The sequence below is a fragment of the Natrix helvetica genome (genome assembly GCF_964273705.1).
Source record: "Natrix helvetica genome assembly, chromosome: 3".
In the NCBI taxonomy this organism is placed as follows: domain Eukaryota; kingdom Metazoa; phylum Chordata; class Lepidosauria; order Squamata; family Natricidae; genus Natrix; species Natrix helvetica.
In genome coordinates this window covers 73,324,128-73,334,802 of record NC_138549.1, presented here as the reverse complement: position 1 = coordinate 73,334,802, position 10,675 = coordinate 73,324,128, and positions in this window count along the sequence as shown.

The following is a 10,675-nucleotide window of genomic DNA, read 5'->3' as shown; positions in this document are numbered from 1 at the left end:
TGTTAATATATGTAAAATTAGATGTGTATTCCCTTTATTGTATTTATCTGATAAAATACCCAACAAAAATATTTCTGTCTTTAGATCTATATGTTGCTTTACTATTTTTTCTAACCATGTGTGCAATTTTGTCCAATATTTCTTTGCCTTTGGGAATGTCCACCACATGCGATACTACAAGCCTGTATCTGATTACATTTCCAGCACTTAGTGGACATATTCAGCAGTGAACCTTCCTAAGGGGAAGATAAAACTATTCAGGTCTGCTTCCCATTTTAAATAATAAAATTAATAATGATAAATATTAAAAATAAAATTAAACAATGAGTAATTAGATAATGAAAGAATATATTTTAATATAAGCATGTGTATTAAAAGTAGAATTACATGGATTGGATGAATGGAAGAAATATGAATAGATCTGCCCTATATGTTTAAATGATATTGTGATTGATATTAGAATTGTATATTGAAGCACTGAAGAATGAAAGGATGAAGGATGAAACTTTAATATATACGGATGTGAAGAGTTAAATAAGGGAAATATGAATAATAAAGCAGGTGAAAGATGGAAGACAGAAAAGAAACATCTTTGAATACAACAATGACATGTATCAAAGTTAGAATAGAAATAAAAATAAGAGGGGAACAACAATATAAACATAACAATATATATGTAATAATAAGAGGGCGGTTTAGAAATTGAATGGCGATAGCATTATATATGTTTAAACAATATGAAATGAAAATGAAATGTAATAACTATGAGTAATAATATTATGTTTACGTGTACTAAAATGTATGATACCCAGGTATCACACTGTTCACACTTTGATATGTATAACCAATATAAAATAAAATAAAAACTTGCCAATACATTTACCTGGAACATAGGTGTGTCACTCTGTTTAGACATTTACAGGTTTATATTACAGAAGATATGCCTGGATTTCTCTCCATAATAGCTCTTTTCAGCTGTCACACTTAATAGCAGCTCTTCGATTGGAGGTGGTTCAACGTAATGGAAAAGGCAATTAAGCCTAATGTTTGAGTGCTTTTCCTGACAGTGGAAGGGGCAGTGGTCCTGTTGCTACAGGCGTGACGAGCATCTCTTAGGATGAACAATGTGACCTGAACAAGGTGGTGTCATTTATTTTATAATAAGCAAAAGAGAGCCTATTCAGCAAGAAAAAGACCTTCATATTTCCATCGCAAATGTCATAACTGTATAATCGGGAGTAAGCAACAGCATTCTTAACTCTTTAGCCATCTTCTGAGAACCGAATCTGGAAGACTCAACAAGCTGCAAACAGAGCTTGCGGTTAGCAGAATGCAAAAGGGTTGCCATGTGCTCCATTTCTAAACAGACTTGCTTGGAAGTGAACCCCATTTAACCCAGGAGAACTTATTTCCCAGTAAACAAGCTTAGGACTGGGCTGGATCAAATAAGTTAAACAAAGTACTAATGTTATGATTTGCACTCAGACTTAATGGTGGTGTTTCCTGTAATTTAATGACATTTAATTCCCTTACGATTTATGTCCACTCTTCATAGCCTAAGCAACCGTACATTGATGTTATCGATGCTGAAGAATTTACAGAATCATCTGAGTGCTGGACATCAATGTTATTGTTATTACTCCTATGTGAACAATGTCTCCTGCGCAATATCCTGAAGAACATCAGTCTGAGAATTACTGTGGATAATTCAACAAAAGCGACAGGCAATTTGTTGTGGTGCTTGGTGGGATGAGATAGTGAATTCAGGGCTTGTGTCTGTCCAATTTTCTAGCCACAGGTAAAATGGCTTCCAAACTGTTCAGTGAACACCTCAGTCCCAGACTGCAAGAAATAATCAATTGAGATGTTAAGTTCTTTTTAGAATAGCATACTCCAGTTAAAGACAAGCAATTCTACCTATCATCTCTTTTGTTTCCCATCCAATAGGTCTTTCCAGATTTGGAAAAAAGGAATTACTTATTCCTGCCTTCAAACAGTGTTATATGCATCACATTTTAACTGGAAATGTGAGGAGACAGACACAAGCCGAAAACTACTACTCAGATTTCATCCTCACTTTGGGGGCTTTAAGTACATTAGTTTTGCAGCATTACAATTACTGCCTGCAATTTTATATTAGACTGGGTGCCCAGTGATATATTACATCCATATGTTCTTATGCAACTGATGTATTGATTGGATATTCGTTCATCCTTTACATCTGTAACATTCTGATTTTGTCAATATATTCCCAATTGATTGGATATGGGCTTGCCTTGCAAGGTGGTTGTTATAACAGTACTAGGATACAAGAATGTTGAAAACTTCTCAATACTGGACCAATTTTGGTAGAATCCATAGTAGTTCATGGGAAAATGTATATGGGGGTGGGTGGGAAGAGAGAGAGATTGATTAAAAAATAGAGAGCAGAGTGACTGCAGAAGACATTGTATGAAAAAGTATCAATTAAGTGTATGGAAAATGAACATAAAGAAGTGTAAACTGTTTACAACAAACTGAAATAATTATGTGCCACAGGGGATATAAAATATTACTGAGATATATAGAAAGGATTGCTTTGTGGAATGATGGGGCAAAAGGATGTGTGGAACAGAAAAAATGTACATAGGAGAGTGATTGCTATATTGGTAATAGGTGCTCTGTTGCGAAGTATGAATGTGTCTTGAGAGAACCAAAAATATCTGTGTTTTAAAGTGTGCATCTGCCCACAATATTATGCGTAAGTGAGAACTGGGTATGTCAGCATAAATGTTTAACACAGTGGAAATGGGGCACTGAAGTGTGTGGAATAAAAGAAGTGAGAGGATTAAGAATGAATCTTTGCTAAATCAATGTAGACTGAATGCAAAATAAAGTAACCAGTGAGAAAGGAGTTACAACAGTTATGTAGCCAACTCAGTTCCAGCAATCTGACTCTGGGCAGCATACAAAAATTGCTAGACAAAATAGAAAAGAGGAACAGCACACACAACTAAAACAAAACAAAACAAAAAATAAATATATAATGTGCATAAGATATGTTGAATAGATGCTACCTGATAAATAATTGCTCTATGTTGAGTATAGAGAAACAGAATATATGCTTCTACAATGCATCACATGCCAGCCAGATGATTTGTAATCCTGGTGGCCCAGGTGCAGTTCTGATTTTCTTTTCTTAATAATTCTTCATCTGGATTTGAACGGAAAAGCCTTCTTTTAAAGGACTCGATAGTCTTCTGAGACTCATGGGCTTTCCTGATGTGTGGGTTTGTATAGGCTTTATAAACTATATTCCACTGAGTAGGATTTTAGATACTACTTATCCTAATTGTGGAAATGTTCCATCTCTAAATTAGCTGAGTGCATTGTGTTCCTTCCTGGTGCCCTTTCCCTGTTCTGCAAATGAAAAGCAATTATATAATTTCATTGCCACCAATCCTATGTGTACACATATACACAAGAATAAATATTAATCACATACTTGTATAGCTGTAAAAGGAAAAAAAACAGAGTTTAATTCAGCCAAATAACATTTAATTGGAAGGAGAAAAGTCCTTTCTTATCAAACTGAGCAATGAATTTGGTGGGCAGGTAGCCCAGGCTTGGTAGGAGAATTAAAAATTGCCAGGATTTCCACAATTCTAATAAACCTCAAGCAGACAGCAAACAGATCTCTCATTGAATTAATTTAGTTGCACATTCTTCTCCACATCACCGGATAATCAGATATATGAGACAATTGCTGTCATGACTTATTAAGCAAACTAGTGTCCAACTTCTAACTAAGATTTATTGAACTGTTTTTATCCTGGATTCTTAGCTGAAATGTGAAATTCTGTGTAAAATTAATCCTATTAACTTCAACATATGCAAAGGCAAAAAATCAACCTACTGTACTTATTTAACCACATAAGGTTAATGATTTAGGTTTTATGATTGGATTTAATAGAGGTGCATTATATTGACTGGAACTCTTAGATTGAATTTGATAAAATTATGTTAAATAATAACAAAGAAATGGATGAAGCCAGGGCACAAAGTAAAATATTTCATAAACGTATTTTGATTTATACCACCCAAAGTACCTCTTTGAGGGAGATACATGTTCAGAAATGTGATAGGTAGGTATGTAGGTATGTAGAGAGTAGATAGACGATAGATAGACAGACCGATGGTAAACAGAGAGACGGACAGAGAGACAGATGTCATGGAAGCTTTTAAAATCATACACAAGATATACCTCTATACATTTTCCTAACTTCAATTTGAAGATTTCTGGTAACCATTGTTGGATAGGTACTTCTGTATGTTGTAGCCATTTTTCTCAGCTGTAAGGGCCAGCTGACATTGAAATATTTTGATTCAATGTCTTCACAAGTCTCACTATATGCACAATTTGTAGTGCTTTCGTAACTGCTGATCATTTCTTGGGTATTTCTGGCTGCTGTGTACATATCTCTCCAAACATCTCCACTTTGTTTCCATGGTTATTTTGAATTGCCATGTTGAACTACCTTAACACCAGGTGAGGGCAGCAGCATCAATGTTGCTAGAGAACATGATAGATCAGATCCTCTCAGCATTCTTAGAGAATGCAAATGATCTACCACTTTCTCCAGCTGTATATAGAGGTGCTGGTCTGCTGCTGTATCGTTAGCAACACTGAGATTTCTAGATCAATGATGGTTAACCTTTTTTGGGGCCGAGCACCCAAAGCGCGTGTGCACACACAATCCCCAAACACAATGTGAGTCCCCCCTACACATGTGCCCTGCCCCCCTGGGCATGCACATGCATCCCCCGTGCATGACTCCTGCCCCTCACCCATTTTTGGCTTCCAGGTTGTGCAGAAGGCTTTCTGGGCCCAAAATGGGGTACCGGGAGGGCCTTGTGTGGTGTTCCTGTGATGGACTGGCTGCTAAAGCAAGATCATGGCACACACTTGAAAGTAAATCAGGAAGACTGTAATTGGGGGTGGTGGTGTCTGTCTGGCAAGAACAAAGAATGCTTATCAACAAGAAATGTGCATGTGTAAAGCTTGTAGCAATTATGGGTATTTATGTAGCAATTATGTAGCAATTATTATAATATTATATATATTATTATTATTATTATTATTATTATTATTATTATTATTATTATTATTATTATTATTATTATTATTATTATTATTATTATTATTATTTCACCTTGTCCTGCCTTCTCCTTTAGTGAAAATGTATAAAGCTTTCTTAATCTTTTGTTTTTGGTTATTGGCCTTTTGACCAGGAACTCTTTTCCTTGGATTACTCCAATAAAAAGCAATCAGAAAACCTTCACCTCGTGTCTGGCATCCATCATTGGATTCGGCACCTGGCTCAGACCCAAACTGGGGACAACACCTGTGCAAAACATCCCTGCGGCCAATTCGCTCTCACAGGGAGGGCCTTCTCCTGGTGCCGTCCACGAGGCAATGCCAACGGGCGACACCGAGGAGTAGGGCCTTCTCTGTGATGGGCCCAACCCTCTGGAATGACCTCCCCCCCAACATTAGAACCACTACTGACCTCCACTCCTTCCGACAGAAACTGAAGACACACCTGTTCCGACTGGCTGGTCTGGCATAATTTATAACGTTTACCTCCTGGCATACACATTCTTACTGGTTTTTAGAGGGATAATGTTTTAAATTTAACCTGAGATGACATTGGGATTTTAAATTTTTGTATCGATTTATTTATTTAGCTGTACAGTTTGGCATATTTTATCCTCCTCTCATACACGTATTTATGTAGTTATTACTATGTTTTAATCTGTTGTATTTTGATACGGACTGTACACCGCCCCGAGTCCCTTTCGGGAGAGGGGGCGGTATATAAACGCTAATAAATAATAATAATAAAACACCGTTTTGGCTTGCAGGTTTGTGCAGGAGGCCTGCTAGGCCCAAAATGGGGTGCGGTGGGACCTGCACCAACCCGGAAGTCAAAATGGGGCACAAGGGCGCCACAAATGGACCCAAAAATGCAATGTGAGTCCCCCATTGCATGCACCCTTCCCCTACACACATATGCATGCACATCCCCTGCATGGCCCCTACCACCCCGCGCATGTGTGGCAGAGACCCAAAAACCAGCTGGCTGGTGGGAAGTGCACATGCATGCACCATGGAGCTGTGCTGGGGCAACGGCTGGCATGCCTGCAGAGAGGGCTCTGTGTGCCACCTGTGACATGCATGCCATAGGTTTGCCATCATGGTTCTAGAGAAAGGAGTAGATCAGGATTTCTGAAAAGCTACCTGTAAAAAGTTCTGATGAATTGCTGAATCCAGAGGTGGACTTCACATAATTTAACAACCCCTTCGCCTTATGCAGAACTGAAAATGTGAGTGCGTGCACAGACACACACATGCTTCCCTTGCACGCACACCATCCATGCTTGCTCATAGCTTCGAACACACAGCAATTTCATGCATGCGGCTTCCAGCACACCTTCTCGGGCTTCCGTGATGAATAGAGTAGGCGAGGCATAGAAATCAGATGGGCTGCATAGGCAGGATGAGTGACCCAGAGAGTGTGTGTGTGTGTGTATGTATGTATGTATGTATGTATGTATGTATGTATGTATGTATGTGTGTGTATATATATATATATATATATATATATACACATACATACATACATACATACATACATATATATATATATACACACATACATACATCCTGCCGAAACGTTGCAAAGACAATCTCAACCTTACACGGGAAAAGACCCGAATACAACAAACCAGCATATATATATATATATATATATATATATATATATATATATGTATGTATGTATGTATGTATGTATGTATGTATGTATGTATGGATGGATGGATGGATGGATGGATGGATGGATGGATGGATGGATGGATGGATGGATGGATGGATGTATTTGTGTTACAACCCCTGGCTGCCCTAAATATGGGAGGAAGGTCACTACTCCCTCTTTCTGTCCTTTGGCTTATCACAGAAGACCATGCATTTATTTATCAGTACAAATACAACACACACACACACACACACACACACACACACACACACACACACATATAACGAGATAGCACCAGGGTGGGCGGTTGGGAGTAGCCGGTGGTCAGAACTACCAGTACAGGCGAACTGGTCTGAACCGGCAGCAGCCCACATCTGGCTGAATTCTCTGCTCAAGTCGTCATAGAAACTTATCTTCTCCAATAGCCACATCCATGTAAGGAGCAGTTTTTCCTGTCAGTTGGGATTTATTTATTTATTTATTTTTATTTTTATTATTCACACTTATAGACCGCCCCCTCTCCCGGAGAGGACTCGGGGCGGTGTACAGTCACTAAAATACGTTGTAAAATACATGCATAAACAGTTAAATAATTAAATACGTAGATGAAGGAGGTTGTGAGACTGTAATAGAATAATAAATATAATACGTTAAAAGCCTATTAAAACCCCAAACCCAATTAAAATAAATGAATCCCGGGAGGTAAAGCTAAGAAAGTGCCAGGCCAGCTGATTGAAATAGGTGAGTCTTTAACTTTTGCCGGAAGGAACGGAGGTCGGTGGTAGTTCGAATGTCTGGGGGGAGGTCATTCCAGAGGGTTGGGCCCATCACAGAGAAGGATCTACTCCTAGGTGTCGCCCGCTGGCATTGCCTAGCAGACGGCACCAGGAGGAGCCCCTCCCTGTGTGAGCGGATAGGTCGCAGGGACGTGTGTGGTAGGATGCGATCCTGCAGATAACTAGGTCCTCTGCCATGGAGCGCTTTAAAGATGGTGATCAATACCTTGAAACGCACCCGAAAGGCCACAGGTAGCCAGTGCAGCTCGCGCAGGAGAGGTGTTACGTGGGAGTAACGGGTACTTCCCATAATAACCCGCGCGGCTGCGTTCTGAACTAGCTGCAGTCTCCGGATGCGTCCCAAGGGAAGCCCCATGTAGAGGGCATTGCAGTAGTCCAGGCGAGACGTCACCAGCGCATGAGTGACCGTGCGCAGGGCACTCCGGTCCAGTAGGGGGCGCAATTGGCGCACCAGGCGAACCTGGTGGAATGCCCCCCTTGCCACGGCTGCCACATGGTCCTCCATTGACAGCCGGGCATCAAGGAGGACACCCAAATTGCGCGCCCGCTCCACAGGGGGCAACTGTTCGCCCCCTATGGCCAGCAATGGGGTCAGCTGGCTGAACCGAGGTGCCGGCAACCACAGCCACTCGGTCTTGGAGGGGTTGAGTCTGAGTCTGTTGTCCCCCATCCAGACCCCGACGGCTTCCAAACACCGGGACATCACTTCGACAGCCTCGTTGGGGTGGTTTGGGGTTGAAATGTACAGCTGAGTATCATCAGCGTAGAGATGGTACTCAACCCCAAAACCACGGATGATCTCACCCAGCGGCTTCACATATGCGTTGAACAGGAGAGGCGAGAGGACCGACCCCTGTGGCACCCCACAAGTGAGTGGCCTCAGGGACGACCTCTGTCCCCCTGTCAACACACATTGCTTCCGGTCGGAGAGGTAGGGATACACTAGGGACTGCATCTTCATTTCTTCCACAATATTTGTTAGCCTTAGAAGTTGTCTTGCTAGTAATAAACTGTATAGATGGAACAAATGTAAGCTAGCACAATTTATGCTGCCTTGTAGACTGGAGTGAACACTGTTAAACTGACTGTATGAATTGCCTTTTTACAATATAAGGACTTGTTAAATATTCATACTACATTTAATTAACATTATCTGGGGAAACTGCTTTGTGAACTTTGGTTGAATGTTTGTTGAAACTCATTTATCCATTTACCAAAAGGTCTTTTATATAAATTTCATGTTTCAGATGGAACCTCTTTGCTTCATAAATATTATGCTCAGTTTGTATTCTTCTTTTCTAGTGAAACAACAGTGCCTTTTAATCCTCTTGCAGTAACTGAGAAGACACATGCCTGCAGCTTAGCAAAAATGCAAAAGGTTTTGTTTCACTATTGGACTATTATCTGGCATCGGAAACCTTAGTATCAGTTGTTATTCCAAGATGTCTGTTCTGTCAACAGTTCCCTAGGTAGGAGTAAGCTGAATTCATGGGTCTAGGGTTGTGCTACAAGAATCTTGTCCTTTTTTTTTGTGTCCATTGGTAGCAAGTGACATAAGGAATGGTCATTTGTGTTTCCAAAAGTGGGAGCAGTAAACAGTGCATCTTTCTGCAAAAGCTAAGCATAATCTAATACCAGCAATTCCTGATGCTGGAATGTCATTCCAATAATCTCACAATTCTGATTTTTTAAAATGATCTTGTAACTTATCCATTGATGACAAATCACCAAATCAACAGAACAACAAAATAACAGAGTTGGAAGGGACCTTGGATATTTTATAGTCCAAATGCCTGTCAGGCAGGAAATCCTTTACCATTTCAAACAAATGGTTGTCCAATATCTTCTTAAAACTCCAGTGTTGGAGCATCCACAATTTCTGAAGGCAAGTTATTCCACTGATTAATTATTCAGGAATTTTCTCCTTAGATCTAGGCTGGTTCTCTACTTGATTAGTTTACATCTATTGTTTCTTGGCCTGCTTTAAGGTGCTCTGGAAAATAGGTTGACCCTCTCTTCTTTGTGGCAGCCCCTTAGGTATTGGAACATTGTTATTATGTCACCCCTATTCCTTCTTTCCATTAAATTAACACATTCCTGCAACCGTTCTTCATATGTTTTAGTCTTCAGTCCCCTAAACATTTTTGTTACTCTTCCCTACACTTTTTATAGAGTGTGAACATCTTTTTTATATTGTAGTGGGCAAAATTGGACGCAAAATTCCAAGTGTGGTCTTAACAAGGCATTATAAAGTGGAATTAACACTTCACGTGATCTTGATTCTATCCCTTCATTAATGTAGCCTAGGACTGTGTTGGCTTTTTTGGCAGTTGCAGCACACTGCTGGCTCATATTTAAGTGATTGTCTACTAGAATGCCAAGATCCCTCTAGCAGTAGTGCTATTATATTATTCTATGTCTATACCACTGTTCCCTCAATCAACTGGGAAAATAAAGGCTGTGAGGAATAACCCAAAGGACCAGGGAAGTTTATTATTGCTATAATGTAAATTGGAATAGATTTGCCTACCATGATAAGATGTACAGTCTACAAATCAGACAGCATTAATTCAGTGAGGGCAGGATTGCATTGTGTATTCTTATCCTCAAAACATGGTCAGAAAACTTGAGCAAGCTGGTCATTTTAGTCAACCCACCCCTCCCTCTTATGTCATAGAGCAAATAACAAACAGATGCGCACAAATGGTATAAACTCATTATTAAGAGATTCTTGCTTTACATGAATATATGTTTGGTGGCTCACTACTTTAAACCCAGAAAAGCTTTATCTTCTGACCTCCCAATTCTTTTAAATCATGCAACCCATAGTATTGTGCATAAGAGGTGATGAGAAGAGTAATTGTACAAATTAGTGTAATAAATAAACACATGAAAAATAACGCTAGGGCATTTCCAAGGGAGGCTGCAGCAGGCCTCACAAGTTGAGAGTCTTTTTGCAGTATCTGATCAATAAATAGAATAATATCATGAATTAAAACTTTTATTTAAAAGCAATGAAGTTAATTGATTAAAAAGTTTTATGTCAGTCTTAGGGTTCTCCACACAGTATTGCTGTTGACT